This window comes from Numida meleagris, chromosome 8 (genome assembly GCF_002078875.1).
Source record: "Numida meleagris isolate 19003 breed g44 Domestic line chromosome 8, NumMel1.0, whole genome shotgun sequence".
Lineage (NCBI taxonomy): Eukaryota > Metazoa > Chordata > Aves > Galliformes > Numididae > Numida > Numida meleagris.
The window spans coordinates 845,784-853,711 of record NC_034416.1 but is presented as its reverse complement, the minus strand read 5'-3'; the positions used below and the strand labels follow the sequence as shown (position 1 = coordinate 853,711).

General features: G+C 52.1%; 1 long non-coding RNA gene across 2 annotated transcripts; it reads left to right on the top strand.

Moving 5' to 3' along the window:
- LOC110403457 lies at positions 2,866-7,711 on the top strand. 2 transcript variants are annotated; one of them, XR_002441672.1, is made up of 5 exons: positions 2,866-2,911; positions 3,011-3,094; positions 4,711-4,881; positions 6,208-6,286; positions 6,633-7,711. It is a non-coding gene; the product is annotated as an uncharacterized LOC110403457 (long non-coding RNA). The 2 variants fall into 2 exon arrangements; XR_002441673.1 differs by lacking the exon at positions 6,208-6,286.

The window sequence follows — 7,928 nt, the reverse complement described above, 5'->3', positions numbered from 1 at the left end:
TCCTGTTATCAGGAGCCACAATTAGGGCTTTGCTGCAAACCCCCAGCCCAGCTCTGAACAAGCCCCAGTCACCTCCCACACAAATTTAACATTTCCTCTCTCCATCAGTTTCTATCTCAAGAACAAAATTGGCCAGAGCTGCAATGAGGGGAGGAAATCCTGAGACCTTAGGCTATGTTTGTACATGGAAATCGATCTCCTCCTGGGCTGGGACCGTGATTCATCCAAGCTTTGGAGGAGTAAAACCAGTGTTTTGTACCTAATTAGCACGGGAAAATCCTGGTCAGGTTTGGCTTTTTTGCATTTTCTTTTGCACCGTCATCCAAGGCTCTGTAAAACCAGAGCCCTTCCCTGTCCTCTGCAAACTGGGAGGAAAATGGGAACGGAGCGGGGCCCATTGTATGGGGTGAGCACAGCGCCCAGCCTCACCCTGGCTCTTACAGAACCCCACAGCTCTGTAGTGTAACGTCCACGTTGCCTTCCTTCTGCACTGCTCTTTCTGTGCAAAAAAACACGATGCACCGCAGGACTTTCTGCTTGTTTGTTTGGTTTTGCATTCTTTCAGTTGGACTAAGTAATATGCATGCTGGAATACATGCTCACGTTTGCAATGACGCCCAGAAGGCATTCTGCCCCACACCTGTGGGCCGTGGTGAGGTTTCTGCTCATCTCTCATTCTGGGAATGCAGAGGACGCCTCTCACAGAGCTCCATCTCCTGCTCTAACCAGCACTGTGCTGCAGGTCCACGTCTACGGAGCACCTCTGGAGGTTTGGATCTAATAAATATCTTTGGAATTAAGTAGATTAACAAAGCTGCCTTGTGACACAGGGCAGTCAAGTGGTGCCGGTGGTTCACCTTAGAATGAGCAGCGCAACCTGCCAGCCCCTCTCCTGCACCCTGTTGACAAAAGCTCTGAACTTCTGAGGCTGCAAATAAGTTAAAACACTTCAGTGCTGACATCTCCCTCCCCAGTGAGCCACTGCACGGGGCTGGCCTGGCCTCCATGGCCGACCCGTGCTCCTCAATGCAGCCTGACCCCCACTTTTCACAGCTTAATCTGACAGAATCGTTTAATTACTCCTCTGCAATCTACTCAGAGGAGCAGCACGACAAGCACGCGCCACAACCCTGTGTTTTACCTCTCCCACTCCCTCTTCTCTCCATGAGCTCCTCCAGATCTTGAGGCCACGGGCACTCAGCTGGGAGCGCTGGGGCTGGATGCAGCTCTTGGACCAATCTGTCAGCACTTGGGTGCATTTTGCCACGCTCTGCAAATCAGCTCGGGCACCTTGCAAGAGCAGAGCTGCCTGTTCCTCCTGCTGAGAGGATGGCAACGTGCAATATTTCCGCCTGCGGTGCCTCTCCCTGGATCCAGCACCCACAGCACACAGCTCTAAGGCCTCTCCCTGCCTCCACCCTGCTGCACCTCCCTGCTGCAGGTAGGGGGTGAAGCTTTATTTCCATGGTGCCAGTGATGGCCCAGGGGAGCTGGACAGCACTGAGCATCCCCCCCTCGGCTCCCCCATGGCCGGCGGCAATGTCAGCACAGCACAATTTCTGCTCTGCTTGTTTGGTCATTTTGGGGACATGGGGAGGGGGTGAGGGCCTGATTTTCAGCAGTCTGTGACAGCGTAATTAGGTAAATATAAATGAAAGAAAAACACACTCTTGAAGTCCAGGGACTTGCGCATATTTTCTCTGTTATTCCATCCTGCTGGAAAAACAAAAGCTACTCAGCATGCACATTTATTAGCAATTAGTATCCGGGGCACTTGGGGCTCCTGGGACGAGCTCTGTACTAAGGCTTCCCACAGCCTCCCCCCGACCCAGCCCAGCTCCCCCAGCCCCAGTCGCACGCCGGGGCAGAATGAGAGCAGAGCGAGACCCAGTGGGCTGGTGCAGGACCGAGCAGTGCCCCAGCATGCTGCACCCACACAGAGCACCCAGGCTGTCCTCGTGCTCACCGGGCATCGATTTTGCCTGTTAGCCAACAAATGAAGCAATTCCCCTTGCAAAAAGGAAAAGAAAGTGGAAAAGAATGTGCGATGCGAACCCAGAGGGATGGGGCTAAAACCCTCATTATGTTTACACATTTTATTTTTGCCTTCTAGGGTGAGAGCTCAGAGTTTTGGTTTCCCCTCGTGATACACGGCGATTCCTTATAGGTAAACCTTACACGCAGGGTCCTGAGAAACCCTCGTCTGACAGAGGAAGAATTAGAACTCCAGTCTCATGTCTTGGCAAGGAATTAGGGAGAAAGAAGTACTTTTCAGTAATTGTATTTTCAATCTGCTATCTAACAGTCACAAATGGAGCCGGCTGCAGCGAGAGACCAGAGGCACGCTCAGGGTTTCGCAGAACGGCTTCGGAGGGTCAGGGTGACGGTAGAACTGAGCATTAGGAGGGAAGTACTTTTACAGACGGTGAAATGAAAACAGAAGAAATTAAAGCTGAGATTAACTTGTCACCACGTGTGAGAGCTGTAAGCACGCTGCGTTGCCCCAGGATCAGGCAGACCCCAGGGGCCGCTGCCATCAGCAGCACAGGGCTGCACTGCAGCTCGGGGTCCAGCCGTGGATGGGGTGGCCCTGACACATCACAGCCCACATCTCAGGTCCCCCTTCCTCTTCTGGAGCCACCACATCCCCTCCCCTCGCCCTCCCAGCCCTCGTCAGTGTGCAGCACTGGTGTATGGGATGAGTTAGGTCAGGGCCTGAAGCACTGATGGAGCACCTGGTGAAGGGGCATAGCCAGCCCTGGGAGCACAGGTGGAAGCAATACCCCTGCGGATACACCCAGAGCCCACCCCTCCCTAACCTCATATAAGGGCTGGCAGCTGCAAGGGAAGCATCTCCACTTGGAAATCAGCTCCTTTGGGGTGTTCTGTGAGCCCTGATCCTTGGAAGGGAGTAAGTGACTCCTTTACTACTGGTTTGTGACTGCTACCTTTCTTGGGTGATCCAAAACTGGTTTAAAGTATTTCTATCTGCCGCCTTCTCTCTTTACAGCTGGTCACTCCTGTTTGCAGGATGAGTTCTCCCTGTTGTGATTTGTGCCACCTCAAAAAAGCCCAATGTAAGGCATCATCACAGGTGGGTGTTCATTTCTTTAAGCACTAGGAGCTGTTTGACTGCGTGGCCCAGTGGGAGCTCACTGCTCAGAGGAGGCCACACCTGGGTTTGTTCTCCCAAAGAAGGGACAGAAGGAGAGGAGCAGGGCTCTGTGCTGCTGCCCCCAGGGCAGAATCCACCTGCATCCTCCAGAGCTCCCAGCTCTGTGTGAGAGCATGGACACGAAGGGCTGAATCTGTGCTGGAGAGCACACAGCCAGGCTGGGTTCATGCAGCAGCTCCCACCATCGCCTTCCTCACAGCGCCCGGGACAGCGTGGGGACGGGACCGAGCGCTGCCACCGCAGCTGAGCCCTTTGAACAAGACTGCTGCTTTTCAATCTGAAATTCTAGCTTCCAACCAAGTAAATAATTGCACTTGTCACAGTTATTTACTGCCTCCAATAATTCTTTGCTGGCCCTTTTGGTTTGGACATAAGTGACTTTTTAATATATATTTCTCACGCTGGTGGCACATAATAAAGTAATCGTGTAATTACTCTAGCCATAAATTTGTCACCTCAGTAAGTAATTTTTATGACTTAGAACAAGAAAAGTGTGCCTCCTTTGCTGCAGTGATGTGGTTTGTGGTCACAGGCACTTTAAGGGGTGGGTTAGTTTGTGTCATTCTCTCGATTCAGGCACTTAGAATTTGTTTATACTTTGATCGACTCTTTCCTCAGCTGCCTGCTCGGTGATATTGAAGCGCTTTGAGCGGCGAGCCCCTGCGAACCACAGAAGTCCATCTGGGAAGAGGGGATGGGAGCCCAGCGCAGCCCCTGCCCTCCCCTGTCCCTGAGTTGCTGTGGTATCCCACCACCTCGCTGGGCAGAGGAGCCTCAGAGCAACAGATGGGTGCGAAACAGTGCAGAATGGGAGCACTGCAGCCTGGCCCCAAGGCAGAATCGCCCATTCCTTGCTAGCCCTGGCTGGGGTTGTTTGCCTCCCTCCTTAAAGAGGCACAATGATGGAGAAACCAGCGTGGCTCTAGAAAAAACAACCTGGAGCTTCTCTGCCTTCCCTGCAAGGAAGGCTTCCCTTTCCTCTAGGATTTACAGCTCCTGCTGCCCCTCTCCCAGCTCCCCCCCCCCCGCCGTGGCCTCATCTCCAGTTTTCAGACAGCTCCAGCAGTTTGGAATTTGTTTTGACAGTGATACCTCTGACTTATGGAAGCGCTGCCAATAGCTTGCTTTTTAAAGAGCGGCTTGTCGTAGTGACCTCATTTCATTATGGTATTGTAACAAAATGCAGTTCAAGTGATGAAGTCACAAATGAAAAGAGAATATTAATGTTCATTTTGACAAATTAGATCGGAAACTTCCAGCTGTGCAGCACTGCTTCATTAGGGCTATTTTTGTTTGATCTGTAAATTAAATTTTCCTTCTTGCAAAGATTTTATTTTGGATAAAATGGTGTTTTCCAGGAGGTAAATATATCATTAGAATGCTCTTAATCACTTGAAGCCCCGTGTCTGCAAGGCTGATTTCTGTGTCTCAATGTTAGGTGCAAACTTGAGCGCTTCATGGCATCAGAGCAGAGATTTTCAGCTCCTTCCCATCCTCCTTTTCCATCTCAACACACCGTATCCCTGCAATTCCAGGCACGGAGAACCAGTCTCGCTGTGCTGCCAACCCACATCTGAAGAGCTGGTAGCATGCCTTCATGCCATCAAAACCTTTCCACCTGGATGTCTCAATGCATTTGAGAGAAGAGTTGTGGTGCTCCTGGCTGCAGATCCGTGGGCAAACAGGCACACACACACACACAGCAGGTATGTGATGCTCCCCACTGCCAGGCAATGGTGGGGCTGGACGCATGCCCCAACCCATTGCATTTTGAGCAGAAGCTTTCAGCTCATTTCAGTTTTCACTGTGCCCCTGTGGGAAGCAGGATGCTGCTGGCAGTGCCCGTATCATGTATCTGAATATGCATTTCTTAGTCACCTCATGAAGACCTCTGACAAACGGGTCATGACCCTGCAGGGGATCTAATGGCCCACGGGGGAAAATGCCTCCCCAGGGTGGGTTTTGCCATCAATTCCAGATGATTGCTGCAGAAGGGAGAAAATCAGATAAGAAAAGTCTTTCGCTGTCCACCAGCACAGACTCCCCGCCGCAGCAGGAGAGGAGTAATTGTCATTGCGCTGCTCCTGAAAGCAGCTCAGACAGCGATTCCTTGAAAGACAGGTTCACACATTCTGCCCTGTCATAGTCAGGGGCTCTTCCAGACAAACTAGTTGCTGCTGCTACTCAAGAAGCATGTTTTATTCATGCCGAAGAGTGTTCTTTTGGCCGCGTCAACATCAAGCAAATGCAGCACAGAGTGGGCCAGTTGGGTTCATCCCAGGAAATCATTCATCTCCCTTAGGGAAGTGCTGTGCAATGCCCTTAAGCCCTCACCGATATTTAATGGTGCGAGCCTGATGCTTAAGCACCATCCCCGTGCTGAAGCTGCCTCGCTTCTGCCTTGCTTTGAGGAAACAATCGCTAGCGTCTGCAAAGGCTGAGGGGAAGGATTTGCTTAATGCAGCCCCAAGCCCCTGCCCTAATGGGTTGTTAATCCATAGCCAGTGCATCAGATCTGCCAGCTGACTCCCAGGGGTCCCCAACATGCCTCCGTCCTCCAGACGTTTGCTGGCAGCTTGTGGTTTCCTGGGATCCCCTAGGGAAGCGGAGCGGTGACTGTAATAATAACCCCACACAGCCCCCTCCCTCCTGACCCAAAAGCAGTTGGCAGCCAAAGTGATATGCACATTACTGGATTTATATGAAGTGCTGCTGAGCAAGAAAGATTTGAGGGGGTTTAACAGCTAGATGGGACCGAGAGATGATCTCAGTGCATCGGCTTGTGCTTGGAAGAAGGGTGAGAGCTTTAAAGTAACAGAGCAGAGCCCTGCAGAGAGGGGAGGTGCCTCTGTGCCCTGGGATGGCCGACAGGGCAGTGTCACAGTGCTGGCTCTGTGGCATGGGATGGCTGAGTGTGCACTGCCCAGAAGTGACCTCAGAAGACAAGGCTGCTGGTAAATGGTGTAAACTGGAATGGGGCTTCTACTCAGGTTCTGACAGGCATGGATAAACTTGGCTGTTTTCTTGTATAGAGTCCCATCACTCGACAGTCTTGGAAAACGCAAGGACTTCCTGAAAATGGAAGAGGGCTTTTATCTAGCCATCAGCCTTGTAAGTGATTGAGCCTGGAAAGTTATCTTGCTGTGGGACTTCACTATCTCCTTGGCTGCTGTTTAGAGAGGACGCTCTGTGTTAATCTGCCCTCTAATCACAGGGTGAATGTCTGCGCATCTGCAGGCCCTGATAATGCTGGCCAGAGACAGCTTCACCCACAGGGACAGCATGCTCTGCCTGCACACACAGCAGTGCTGACCAGAGGCACCTTCTGCTCGCAGCCAGTGCACCGCTCTGGCAGCAGCCTCAAACTCACAGTGATCCACTGCTGCTCCTCTGGTCCCGCTGCTGTGAGCTGTGCAGTGGTCTCCTCCCTGCTTTCTCACTGAGTTTTTCTCCCCAGGCTCCAGCTGTGCCAGCCTATTTCCGTCCAACTCTCGGGCCTTTGTGGATGAAGTCCATCAGCCTCGTGGAGCTGGAGCTCAATCCAGAGCATCTCAGCAAAGCAGAGCAGCACCTACCTGGAAGGCAGCTCAGGGCACCCGCCAAGCCCTGACCTTGTGATGGAGACTTAAATCACGTTCATCAGGGGTGAGGAGCTGTGGGATTAACCCCTTGGCTTGCTCCTCACCCCCTTCAGACAGAAAAGCTTTTAATGGGTCAGCAGATAAAAAAGCAGCAGTGAAAACATTCCCTTATCTCCCCTGCCATGCCTGGTCTCTGTAATACAACTGATTCCTGCGATGTGCAGACCTACTCAAACAAGTTTATCTTCATTCGAGGAATAGTCATACAGCGAGATTGCAGTGTAATTACCTTCTCACAAACCCTAACTGGAAATCTTCACATCCAGTCATTAGCTTTAAGACAGGCAGACAGGCAATTATATCTGAATAAATGACTGAGAAATGAATCTGGGAGACTCTCACCCCTGGTCCAAGCCCAGTTCACAGCTGTGGATGTAGAGCAAGCTGACTGTCAGCTCTACCTGCACTCAGCAGGCCCCCGCAGGTGACCCCAGACCAACCTCCCTGTGACCCTGGCATGGGCAAGCTACCTGCTCACCTCCTCCATGGGCTGTGATGGACCTGGGTGACCCTGGCACAGCCCAGCCTGAGGCTCCCACACCTCCTCAGCATTTCACTCTTGGCTGAACTTCTCCTTCACCTTTTCCCTTCCTCTGTTTTCCCAGTAGGTTTATAAGCCTCCTTGCTGAATGTGTGAAGTCTCCTAAACAGGTGAGCAATAAAACATACGAGACCTCGTGGCAGGGAGGTAGCAGCACTGCAGTCTGGTGGTTGGAGCAAGCAGGCAGCACGCCAGGACACTCGAGGTCAGTGCTTGGTTCTACCATAAACTGCTCAGTGGCCTGGGAAAGGGGCAGAAGGCAGCAGGCTTTCCCCAGGAGCTGGGCTTTTCCACAGCAGTCAGCCCTTCTGAAGGGCCTAGTGGCATAGAAAGCCCCAAGGACAGTCGGGAACGGCTCTCCTTCCACCAGGGCCTTCCACCTTCCTCTTCCTCGGTGCCCTGGAAGACTGGAGCAGCACAGCTGGCTGCTTTCCAGGCCTTTCCCTGGGTGAGTTGCACTGAATACGTTTCCCAGCCATTCTCTTTGTGAGAGCTATTTTAACAAGCTAAACGCAACATTCCCCCTGCTCCCAGCCCCTCACAGAATCACTTCTTCTGAAGCCCAGCATTT